The 12268-nt window shown below is 39.5% G+C and overlaps 1 protein-coding gene across 37 annotated transcripts in view; it reads right to left on the bottom strand.

Annotated features, from left to right (window-relative positions):
- The window catches only part of LOC127543009 (U1 small nuclear ribonucleoprotein C), a 58367-nt gene that overhangs the window by 19070 nt on the left and 27029 nt on the right, over window positions 1-12268 (bottom strand). For 7 of the 37 annotated variants that reach the window (XR_007949102.1, XR_007949094.1, XR_007949095.1 and 4 more), the window contains exon 1: window positions 4779-5242. The exons of 10 other annotated variants lie outside the window; for them this stretch is intronic. The gene's annotated coding sequence lies outside the window, so the exon portion shown is untranslated. Of the gene's footprint in view, window positions 1-685; window positions 743-3153; window positions 3620-4778; window positions 5243-6454; window positions 6512-9332; window positions 9416-12268 lie in introns of those variants that run through there. 20 more of the 37 variants (XR_007949096.1, XR_007949076.1, XR_007949066.1 and 17 more) reach the window with 6 other exon arrangements.

Genomic DNA, 12268 nt, shown 5'->3' on the forward strand with positions numbered 1-12268 from the left:
TCCTGGTTAACTAGCCAACAAAACAGCCGGGCCTGCAGATCGCGGTTCTGCGGCAGGGTTAGGAGCGGCTGTGGCAAAGGGGAACTCAACAGGATCAGACACCATCTGTTCTTCAGGGTCAAACGCAAAGAATCAAACGGCCTGCCTTCTCCATGAGGGGGAGGGAAATGAGGAAGGGAGACGACTCGCCATTCAGAAAGGTTTTCAGGGACAGCTATGCTCACATTATAATATGAGATTATATAGGGAAAGCCCTTGGTACACCTTAACACTAACCTTCAGTGGTAGCTATTATTATGACACTTATTTCATCCCCTGCTTCTTACACTCCTCAGTAGCTCTATCCATGAGGCCTTTCCCATCTGGAAAAAGCATGGATCTTCACCCCCCTGATGACCCAGGAGAAGGGGGTCGCCTACCGAGCTACAACACACCAAGGGACTGGGACTTGCCATCCATCAAATGGGGACCAAGTCCTCTAATCCACTGCCCCCACCTTTAGCCTGGCTTCCCCATTTGAGGGTCCCACTGGCCATTCCTCGGCTCAAACCCCATTTCGAGCACCGAACACATAGTCCTGAAAAGGTCAGACAGGTGCTGACTGTGTCAGGTACACCCAGTAGGTTTTTTTGCTTAACCCAACCTCACCATTTGATCAGGGCTGTTTATAAGCAAGGATACTTACCAGAAAAAGGCAAAGTTCAGTGGGTAGAAACTTTTAGTCTGCAGAATTCCTCAATACCTGAAACACAAAACAAAAATGATATAAGAAAATAGTCTTGGAGTGATAGAACTAAAGGGGAAAGGAGGAAAAAAATCCTCTGATCAACTCAAACAGATCCGACAAGGAAATCACCTAAGAATATTTTTGTTGGGGCAGCTAGGTGGTACAGTGAATAGAGCACCAGCCCTGAAGTCAGAAGGACCTGAGTTTAAACATGATCTGAGATACTGAACACTTCCTAGCTACGTAAGCTGGGACAAGTCACCTATCCCCAGTTTTCTTGAGCAAAACTAACCAATCAACAAACAAATAAATAAGAACATCATTCTTAATTTTGAAAACCCCAGATCAAAGAGAAAATTCTATAAGAAACAAACAAAAATGATTCAAATATACTGGAGCTACAATTTCAACTGACAGGATAGATTACCAACTACAGTAAAAGAGTACAGGACTTAGAATAATATGTATCAACAATCTAAAGGAGTTAAGACTTGGACCAAAATTATATCCAGAAAAAACCATAATATTGAATGAAAAAAAATTGTTCAGCAAATTCAAATTTCCAGGATTTCATCCCAACTAAATCAAAACTCTACAGAAAATTTAACATATAAAAGCAAACATCAAAGATTAATTTGAAAGAACCAAAGAGGAATAAATTGTTTCTGCTTTTCACATGGAAATGAAAGCTATATGTTTAATATTAACATCGTAATGCAGAAATTCATAAGACGGGAGCAGAACTGAATATGATCTGCCTTTAAAAAGAAATGGCAAATATAGCAATTACACTCCACAAATTACAATTAGGTGCAGAGAAGAGCTTACACAGAAGTATGTGGAGGGCGGCGGGTAGTAGTTCTGAAAACCTACTCATATTGACAATGCACTAAATATGGAAAAATACATACATATATATGTATATACATAAAAATATACATATATAAGTATGTGTGTGTAAATGTATGTGCGTGTGTGTGTATGTAATACACACACACACACACACACACACACACACACACACACATATACATACACCCCTTGAAGTATATAGCATCATTCAAAATCTAGAAGTAAATAAGGGGAAGAGAATAGGTTAAGGTGTGCTATAGAAGGGTGTTTAGATTAATGGGAATGGGACAAAGTGTAGCATAAAGGGAAGAGGTTAAAAAGGGAGGGAAATGGTGGGGAGCAGAGGACATAAGGGAGAGAAGAAGGTAACAGAGGCATCCATGGCAGGTAGGAGGTTAACAAACAGCAAGACAAAGCTAAGGAGTATTACTAAAGTAGAAGAGTTTGCAGAAAAAGGAAGTAAGACACATATATAACTATATAACTAAATGTATGTGTATATATACATATAAGACTATATATACATTATAATAAGGATCAGAAGTAGAATTTATTAGAAAGAAAAAAGTAAAGTGAATAACCATTGATTTTAAGACAAAGTCAAACTTAAAGATTCAATTCAGAGAGAAATCTACGTCAGCAATATTAACAGCATACTAGATGTGTCTACATATGTGTGAACGCACATGTATGTCTGTGTAAATAAATGTAGGTAAACATATATAGATGTCTGTGTGGAAATGAATGTGTATATATTTATTGATATTCACAAACCACACTCCCAGATATTATATGTGTATGTGTGTATTTATGTATATGTTTGCATGTGTACGTCTCTGTATAAAAATACCTGCACTTAACTGTTCCCTGCTTGGATGGGGAAAGGGAATGAAAAAAAAAGAAAGGAAATAATGCACAACAGAGAACAAAACAAGAACCTACAAGGAGGCAGAGATTGAGAGTCATGAATATACTCTCTTCTATTATAGATACTTTCTGAAATGGAAATTTATTGTACTATGAATCCTTCCTGATTTTTCCTAGGCTCATGACAATGATTTCATCTTTTTCTATTTTTTTTCTTATTTTATATCTAGTTTTAAATGAATATTTTTTAATGCAAAAAAAAAAAAAAAAAAAAAAAAACCTTAGCATGCGGGAATAGGCCATATGAGAGTCTCCCTTAAGGTTACTGGGTTGCAGGAAGCTTTTTAAACTTAGCAAGTATGCTGCTGTGTTGAGGCAACAAAATATCCTTCTCACTACTCCAAATGGGACTCAAACTCAAAGCCTGGGTCTGAACCAACTCATAAATTGATTGAGCAAAGCTGTTTATGGAAATTATCTTCAAGACCCGGTTTAATTCGATATATTCCAAGTTTCTACCAAGACACAGGGTAGGTGCTGCTGTGGCCTCCAGGAAAGTGAGTAACACCTCATCTCAGCTGATTCAAAGCGCAAGGAATAAGCAAAGGCCAATATGAGATAGACAGGAAGACGTCTCAACCAATGGGAGGAGAACAAAGAGCAAAGAGACCGACAGAGGCCATTTGTCCAGACACAAGAAGACCTACCTGACAATGATCCTTGGAAGCAAGCTCTAGGTCCTGGAGGCTGAGGGGAGTTAGAGGAAGCCCACAAATGCACGATAATAAATGTCTGTAACATCTAGTTTGAGGAAGTTCTTTTATGGACTTGGCAAGAGCAAGCCAAAAAATCGTTCAGGACCCTCAACTTTCAAGGCGAGACTGCATTAGGTAGCTTTACAATTCGGAATTATACAGTCACGCAGAGTACCTCTGTGACAGGCACCTACCACTCTGACGTGGATTTTTTTTTTAAGGGCCATAAACATTTGTGAGAGGAAAAAGACAAAACCCACCAAGTAACCCAAGCCTTCACAGCTTGCAAACAGTCCCTCCCTTAAGGGTGAAACTAACTTCTACCTGAAGGTAGTTCTTAAGGACTGTAAAAAATTCTGTAAGAGCAATGAAGAATTTAAGCAACAGTCTATTTATCTAATGCAGCCAGTGACTCAGAAGTGACCTTCAAGCCTCTGGAGAAGGGGAGCTCTGGAAAACTGAGAAGTGTCCATGCTGGGTATAACTTGAAGAAGTTACTGGCTAAAGTTTTCTGAATCAGAAACAGTGCAGGTAGATCTGTAAAGAAAGGAATGAAAAGTTAAGACACTAGTTTCCTTCTTTTTCAGCAATGAGCCTCTCTTTGAGGGAGGCCATGCTCTTTTTAATGCCCAAATTTATCTCAAAACTTTACCTTTTCTTTCACCTATAAAGCCTGAAGCTAAAAATGAGATGATGACACCTCCTTTTCCCCACTGCCCAACCCTGTGGGGGTCTTACTTGAACACATTCATTTCAAGCTTCTTTGATTCACATTCCTCCTCCCCTTCAGCACCAGCACAAGGCCTGCCAACCCCCAACGCCACCTGACCCCCAGACCCGAAAAGGAGCTTGACATTTGAGTTCTCTAGCTATGCTGCTGCACTGTGAGGTATGAACGGAAGCGTGACACATCCCTTTTAAAGGACTATGTGATGAAGAAGCCCAGCTGTTGTGTACATCTGGCTAATTTTACCAAAACCATGTTGATTACATGGCTCCTTAGATGCCTGAAGGCACCCAAGGCACTTGCTAGAAAAGCCAGAGGCTGTCAACATGAGAATCTACTTGTGTTTGCAAACCTCCTGGTTAACTAGCCAACAAAACAGCCAGGCCTGCAGATCGCGGTTCTGCGGCAGGGTTAGGAGCGGTTGTGGCAAAGGGGAACTCAACAGGAAAAAGTCTCCCTTAAGGTTACTGGGATGCAGGAAGCTTTTTGAACTTAGCAAGAAGTGTGCTACTGTGTTCAGGAAGCAAAATATCCTTCTCACTACTCCAAATGAGACTCAAACTCAAAGCCTGGGCCTGAACTGCCTCGTAACCTGATTGAGCAAAGCTATTTATGGAAATTATCTTCAAGACCCGGTTTAATTCAATATATTCCAAGTATCTACCATGACACACAGTAGGTGCTGCTGTGGCCTCCAGGAAAGTGAGTAACACCTCATCTCAGCTGATTCAAAGCGCAAGGAATAAGCAAAGGCCAATGTGAGATAGACAGGAAGACGTCTCAACCAATGGGAGGAGAACAAAGAGTAAAGAGACCGACAGAGGCCATTTGTCCACACAAGAAGACCTACCTGACAATGATCCTTGGAAGCAAGCTCTAGATCCTGGAGGCTGAGGGGAGTTAGAGGAAGCCCACAAATGCACGATAATAAATGTCTGTAACTTCTAGTTTGAGGAAGTTCTTTTGTGGACTTGGCAAGAGCAAGCCAAAAAATCGTTCAGGACCCTCAACTTTCAAGGCGAGACTGCATTAGGTAGCTTTACAATTCGGAATTATACAGTCACGCAGAGTACCTCTGTGACAGGCACCTACCACTCTGACGTGGATTTTTTTTTAAGGGCCATAAACATTTGTGAGAGGAAAAGACAAAACCCACCAAGTAACCCAAGCCTTCACAGCTTGCAAACAGTCCCTCCCTTAAGGGTGAAACTAACTTCTACCTGAAGGTAGTTCTTAAGGACTGTAAAAAATTCTGTAAGAGCAATGAAGAATTTAAGCAACAGTCTATTTATCTAATGCAGCCAGTGACTCAGAAGTGACCTTCAAGCCTCTGGAGAAGGGGAGCTCTGGAAAACTGAGAAGTATCCATGCTGGGTGTAACTTGAAGAAGTTACTGGCTAAAGTTTTCTGAATCAGAAACAGTGCAGGTAAATCTGTAAAGAAAGGAATGAAAAGTTAAGACACTAGTTTCCTTCTTTTTCAGCAATGAGCCTCTCTTTGAGGGAGGCCATGCTCTTTTTAATGCCCAAATTTATCTCAAAACTTTACCTTTTCTTTCACCTATAAAGCCTGAAGCTAAAAGTGAGATGATGACACCTCCTTTTCCCCACTGCCCAACCCTGTGGGGGTCTTACTTGAACACATTCATTTCAAGCTTCTTTGATTCACATTCCTCCTCCCCTTCAGCACCAGCACAAGGCCTGCCAACCCCCAACGCCACCTGACCCCCAGACCCGAAAAGGAGCTTGACATTTGAGTTCTCTAGCTATGCTGCTGCACTGTGAGGTATGAACGGAAGCGTGACGCATCCTTTGTAAAGGACTATGTGATGAAGAAGCCCAGCTGTTGTGTACATCTGGCTAATTTTACCAAAACCATGTTGATTAAATGGCTCCTTAGATGCCTGAAGGCACCCAAGGCACTTGCTAGAAAAGCCAGAGGCTGTCAACATGAGAATCTACTTGTGTTTGCAAACCTCCTGGTTAACTAGCCAACAAAACAGCCGGGCCTGCAGATCGCGGTTCTGCGGCAGGGTTAGGAGCGGCTGTGGCAAAGGGGAACTCAACAGGATCAGACACCATCTGTTCTTCAGGGTCAAACGCAAAGAATCAAACGGCCTGCCTTCTCCATGACCGGGAGGGAAATGAGGAAGGGAGATGACTTGCCATTCAGAAAGGTTTTCAATGAATGTCAAGGGACAGCTATGCTCACATTATAATATGACATTATATAGGGAAAGCCCTTGGTACACCTTAAAGTTAACCTTCAATGGTAGCTATTATTATGACACTAATTTCCATCAAATGGGGATCAAGTCCTCTAATCCACTGCCCCCACCTTTAGGCTGGCGTCCCCATTTGAGGGTCACACTGGCCATTCCTCGGCTCACACCTCTCTTCTAGCACCGCACACATAGTCCTGAAAAGGTCAGACAGGTGCTGACTGTGTCAGGTACACCCAGTAGGTTTTTTTGCTTAACCCAACCTCACCATTTGATCAGGGCTGTTTATAAGCAAGGATGCTTACCAGAAGAAAGTAAAGTTCAGCAGATAGAAACTTATAGTCTCCAGAATTCCTCAATACCTGAAACACAAAACAATAAAAATGTTATATAAGAAAATTATCTTGGAGTGATAGAACTAAAGGGGAGAGTAGAAAAAAAAAATCCACTGATCAACTCAAACAGATCCCACCAAAAAAACACATAAAAATATTCTTAATTTTGAAAATCCCAGATCACAAAGAAAATTCTAGACGAAACACAAAATTCAAATATACTAGAGATACAATTAGAATTGTACAGAATTGATTACCACCTACAGTAAAAGACGACAGAACCTAAAATTATATGTATCAACAATCTAAGGAATTGGGTCTTCGAAAAAAAAATATATATCCAGGAAAAAAATTATATGACTGAATAAAAAATATTCAACAAATTTATGTTTTCAGGATTTAATCTCAATCAAATCCGAACTCAATAGAAAATTTAACATATAAAAGCAAACAACAAAGATTAATTTCAAGGAACTAAAGGAGAAATTGCTTCTATTTTTCACATGGAAAGGTAAAGGATATGTCTAACATCAAGATCAGTAATGGGGTAGTTTATAAGACTGGAGCAGAGATGAATATGATCTGCCCTTAAAAAGCAAAACAGTCTAAGAAGAGGTAAATAGAGTAATTATGCTCCACAAATTAGGTGAAGAGAACGAACCAACCCAGGGGCATGCGAAAAAGGGCGGTTAGTAGTTCTGAAAGCCTATAGCCAATTAGAATGGACTATATAGGAAACAATACATACATACATGGATATATACATACATACATATACATATATATATACATATACATATACATATATATATATATATGCCATGCAGTATATAGCATCCTCCAAAATCTATAAATAAATAAGGGGAAGAGAACTGGTTAAAGTGTAGTCCAGAGGCAGGTTCAGATTAATGGGAACTGAAGAAAATATAAATTAATGGGAAGAGGTTAAAGAGGGAGGGAAATGATGGCTGGGGTAGGGGGTTGCGGGGAAGAAGATAAGGGAGGGATTCATGGCAGAGGGGAGGTTAAAAAACAGCAAGGCAAAGCTAAGAAGTTTAACTAAAGTAGAAATATTAGCAGGGGCTGGAAAAAGACACACACACATATAAATATATAGAAACATTATACTAAAGATAAAGAATAGAATTTGTTAGAAAGAAAACAAGTAGGGCCAGTAATCATTGCTCTTAAACAAAATGAAAGTTAACGATCCAAATAAGAGAAAAATTGATGAAAGCCATATTAAGAATGTAATAGAAATATTTCTACACATGTGTAAATGTATATGTATATGTCTATGAAAATACATGTAGGTAAACATGTATAGATATATGTATGGGAATGAATATGTATATACTTATTCATATTCACACATCCTCCTCCCAAATATATATATGTGTGTGTATGCATGTCTATGGTTGTATAAATATACCTGTGCTTAACTGTAACCTGCTTGGATGGGGGGATAGGGGAAGAAAGGAGCAAAAAAATAAAGTAAAAAACGTACAAGAGAGAACAAAACAACAACCTACAAAGAGGCAGAGATGGGGACTCATAAATATACTCTCTTCTATTATATAAACTTTCTGAAATGGAAATTTATTACATGTTGAATCCTTCCTGATTTTTCCTAGGCACATAACAATGTTTTCATTTTCTTTTTCTATCTTTTTCTATTTCATTTTTCTTATGTTCTATTTAGATTTAATTGAATATTTTTAAAATCTAAATTAAAACCAAAAATACTCAGCACACTGAAATAGGCCATGTGAAAGTCTCCCTTAAGGAGATAAAAATATTCTTAATATTGAAAATCCCAGATCACAAAGAAAATTCTAGACGAAATGAGAATCTACTTGTGTTTGCAAACCTCCTGGTTAACTAGCCAACAAAACAGCCGGGCCTGCAGATCGCCGTTCTGCGGCAGGGTTAGGAGCGGCTGTGGCAAAGGGGAACTCAACAGGAAAAAGTCTCCCTTAAGGTTACTGGGTTGCAGGAAGCTTTTTGAACTTAGCAAGAAGTGTGCTACTGTGTTCAGGAAGCAAAATATCCTTCTCACTACTCCAAATGAGACTCAAACTCAAAGCCTGGGTCTGAACTGCCTCATAACCTGATTGAGCAAAGCTGTTTATGGAAATTATCTTCAAGACCTGGTTTAATTCGATATATTCCAAGTATCTACCATGACACACAGTAGGTGCTGCTGTGGCCTCCAGGAAAGTGAGTAACACCTCATCTCAACTGATTCAAAGCGCAAGGAATAAGCAAAGGCCAATATGAGATAGACAGGAAGATGTCTCAACCAATGGGAGCAGAACAAAGAGCAAAGAGACCGACAAGAGGCCATTTGTCCAGACACAAGAAGACCTACCTGACAATGATCCTTAGAAGCAAGCTCTAGATCCTGGAGGCTGAGGGGAGTTAGAGGAAGCCCACAAATGCACGATAATAAATGTCTGTAACATCTAGTTTGAGGAAGTTCTTTTATGGACTTGGCAAGAGCAAGCCAAAAAATCGTTCAGGACCCTCAACTTTCAAGGCGAGACTGCATTAGGTAGCTTTACAATTCGGAATTATACAGTCACGCAGAGTACCTCTGTGACAGGCACCTATCACTCTGACGTGGATTTTTTTTTAAGGGCCATAAACATTTGTGAGAGGAAAAAGACAAAACCCACCAAGTAACCCAAGCCTTCACAGCTTGCAAACAGTTCCTCCCTTAAGGGTGAATCTAACTTCTACCTAAAGGTAGTTCTTAAGGACTGTAAAAAATTCTGTAAGAGCAATGAAGAATTTAAGCAACAGTCTATTTATCTAATGCAGCCAGTGACTCAGAAGTGACCTTCAAGCCTCTGAGAAGTGTCCACGCTGGGTGTAACTTGAAGAAGTTACTGGCTAAAGTTTTCTGAATCAGAAACAGTGCAGGTAAATCTGTAAAGAAAGGAATGAAAAGTTAAGACACTAGTTTCCTTCTTTTTCAGTAATGAACCTCTCTTTGAGGGAGGCCATGTTCTTTTTAATGCCCAAACTTATCTCAAAACTTTACCTTTTCTTTCACCTATAAAGCCTGAAGCTAAAAGTGAGATGATGACACCTCCTTTTCCCCACTGCCCAACCTTGTGGGGATCTTACTTGAACACATTCATTTCAAGCTTCTTTGATTCACATTCCTCCTCCCCTTCAGCACCAGCACAAGGCCTGCCAAGCCCCAACGCCACCTGACCCCCAGACCCGAAAAGGAGCTTGACATTTGAGTTCTCTAGCTATGCTGCTGCACTGTGAGGTATGAACGGAAGTGTGACGCATCCTTTGTAAAGGACTATGTGATGAAGAAGCCCAGCTGTTGTGTACATCTGGCTAATTTTACCAAAACCATGTTGATTAAATGGCTCCTTAGATGCCTGAAGGCACCCAAGGCACTTGCTAGAAAAGCCAGAGGCTGTCAACATGAGAATCTACTTGTGTTTGCAAACCTCCTGGTTAACTAGCCAACAAAACAGCCAGGCCTGCAGATCGCGGTTCTGCGGCAGGGTTAGGAGCGGCTGTGGCAAAGGGGAACTCAACAGGATCAGACACCATCTGTTCTTCAGGGTCAAACGCAAAGAATCAAACGGCCTGCCTTCTCCATGACGGGGAGGGAAATGAGGAAGGGAGACGACTTGCCATTCAGAAAGGTTTTCAATGAATGTCAAGGGACAGCTATGCTCACATTATAATATGAGATTATATAGGGAAAGCCCTTGGTACACCTTAACGCTAACCTTCAGTGGTAGCTATTATTATGACACTTATTTCATCCCCTGCTTCTTACACTCCTCAGTAGCTCTATCCATGAGGCCTTTCCCATCTGGAAAAAGCATGGATCTTCACCCCCCTGATGACCCAGGAGAAGGGGGTCGCCTACCGAGCTACAACACACCAAGGGACTGGGACTTGCCATCCATCAAATGGGGACCAAGTCCTCTAATCCACTGCCCCCACCTTTAGCCTGGCTTCCCCATTTGAGGGTCCCACTGGCCATTCCTCGGCTCAAACCCCACTTCGAGCACCGAACACATAGTCCTGAAAAGGTCAGACAGGTGCTGACCGTGTCAGGTACACCCAGTAGGTTTTTTTGCTTAACCCAACCTCACCATTTGATCAGGGCTGTTTATAAGCAAGGATACTTACCAGAAAAAGGCAAAGTTCAGCACATAGAAACTTATAATCTCCAGAATTCCTCAATACCTGAAATACAAAACAATAAAAATGTTATATAAGAAAATTATCTTGGAGTGATAGAACTAAAGGGGAAAGTAGAAAAAAAAATCCACTGATCAACTCTAACAGATCCTACAAAGAAAACACATAAGAATATTCTTAATTTTGATAACCCTAGATCAAAGAGAAAATTCTAGACAAAACACACGATTCAAATATACTGGAGCTACAATTAGAATTGTACAGGATTGATTACCACCTATAGTAAAAGACCACAGGATCTAGAATTGTTTGTATCAACAATCTAAGGAATTGGGTCTTTGACAAAAAAATATATCCAGGAAAAAATTATAATACTGAATAAAAAATATTCAACAAATTTATATTTTCAGGATTTAATCTCAATCAAATCCGAACTCAATAGAAAATTTCCCATATAAAAGCAAACAACAAAGATTAATTTCAAGGAACTAAAGGAGAAATTGCTTCTATTTTTCACATGGAAAGGTAAGAGATATGTCTAACATCAAGATCAGTAATGGAGTAGTTTATAAGACTGAAGCAGAGCTGAATATGATCTGCCTTTAAAAAGCAAAACTGTCCAAGAAGAGATAGAGTAATTATGCTCCACAAATTAGGTGAAGAAAAAGAACCAACACAGGGGCATGCGAAGTAGGGCGGTTAGTAGTTCTGAAAACCTACAGCCAATGAGAATGGACTATATAGGAAACAATACATACATACATGGATACATACATACATATACATATACATATATATATATATACATATATATATATATGTGTGTATATATATATATATATATATATATATATATATATATATGCCATGCAGTGTATAGCATCCTCCAAAATCTATAAATAAATAAGGGGAAGAGAACTGATTAAGGTGTAGTCCAGAAGCTGGTTCAGATGAATGGGAACTGGAGAAAACGTAAATTAATGGGAAGAGGTTAAAGAGGGAGGGAAATGATGGCTGGGGTAGGGGCTGGAGGGGAAGAAGATAAGGGAGGGATTCATGGCAGAGGGGAGGTTAAAAAATAGAAAGGCAAAGCTAAGGAATATAACTAAAGTAGAAGCATTAGCAGGGACAGGAAAAAGACATACACACATAAATATATATAAACATTATACTAAGGATCAAGAATAGAATTTATTAGAAAGAAAACAAGTAGGGCCAGTAATCATTGCTCTTAAACAAAATGAAACTTAAAGATTCAATTAAGAGAAAGATTGATGACAGCCATACTAAGAGTGTAATAGAAATATTTCTACATATATGTAAATGTATATGTATATGTCGATGAAAATACAAGTAGGTAAACATGTATATATAGATAGATATATGTGTGGGAATGAATATGTATATACTTATTCATATTCACACATCCTCCTCCCAAATATATATGTGTGTGTATGCATGTCTATGTTTGTATAATTATACCTGTGCTTAACTGTAACCTGCTTGGCTGGGGGGATAGGGGAAAAAAGGAGCAAAAAAGTAAAGTAAAAAATGTACAAGAGAGAACAAAACAACAACCTACAAAGAGGCAGAGATGGAGAG

The sequence above is a fragment of the Antechinus flavipes genome, chromosome X (genome assembly GCF_016432865.1).
Source record: "Antechinus flavipes isolate AdamAnt ecotype Samford, QLD, Australia chromosome X, AdamAnt_v2, whole genome shotgun sequence".
NCBI classification, from domain to species: Eukaryota; Metazoa; Chordata; class Mammalia; order Dasyuromorphia; family Dasyuridae; genus Antechinus; species Antechinus flavipes.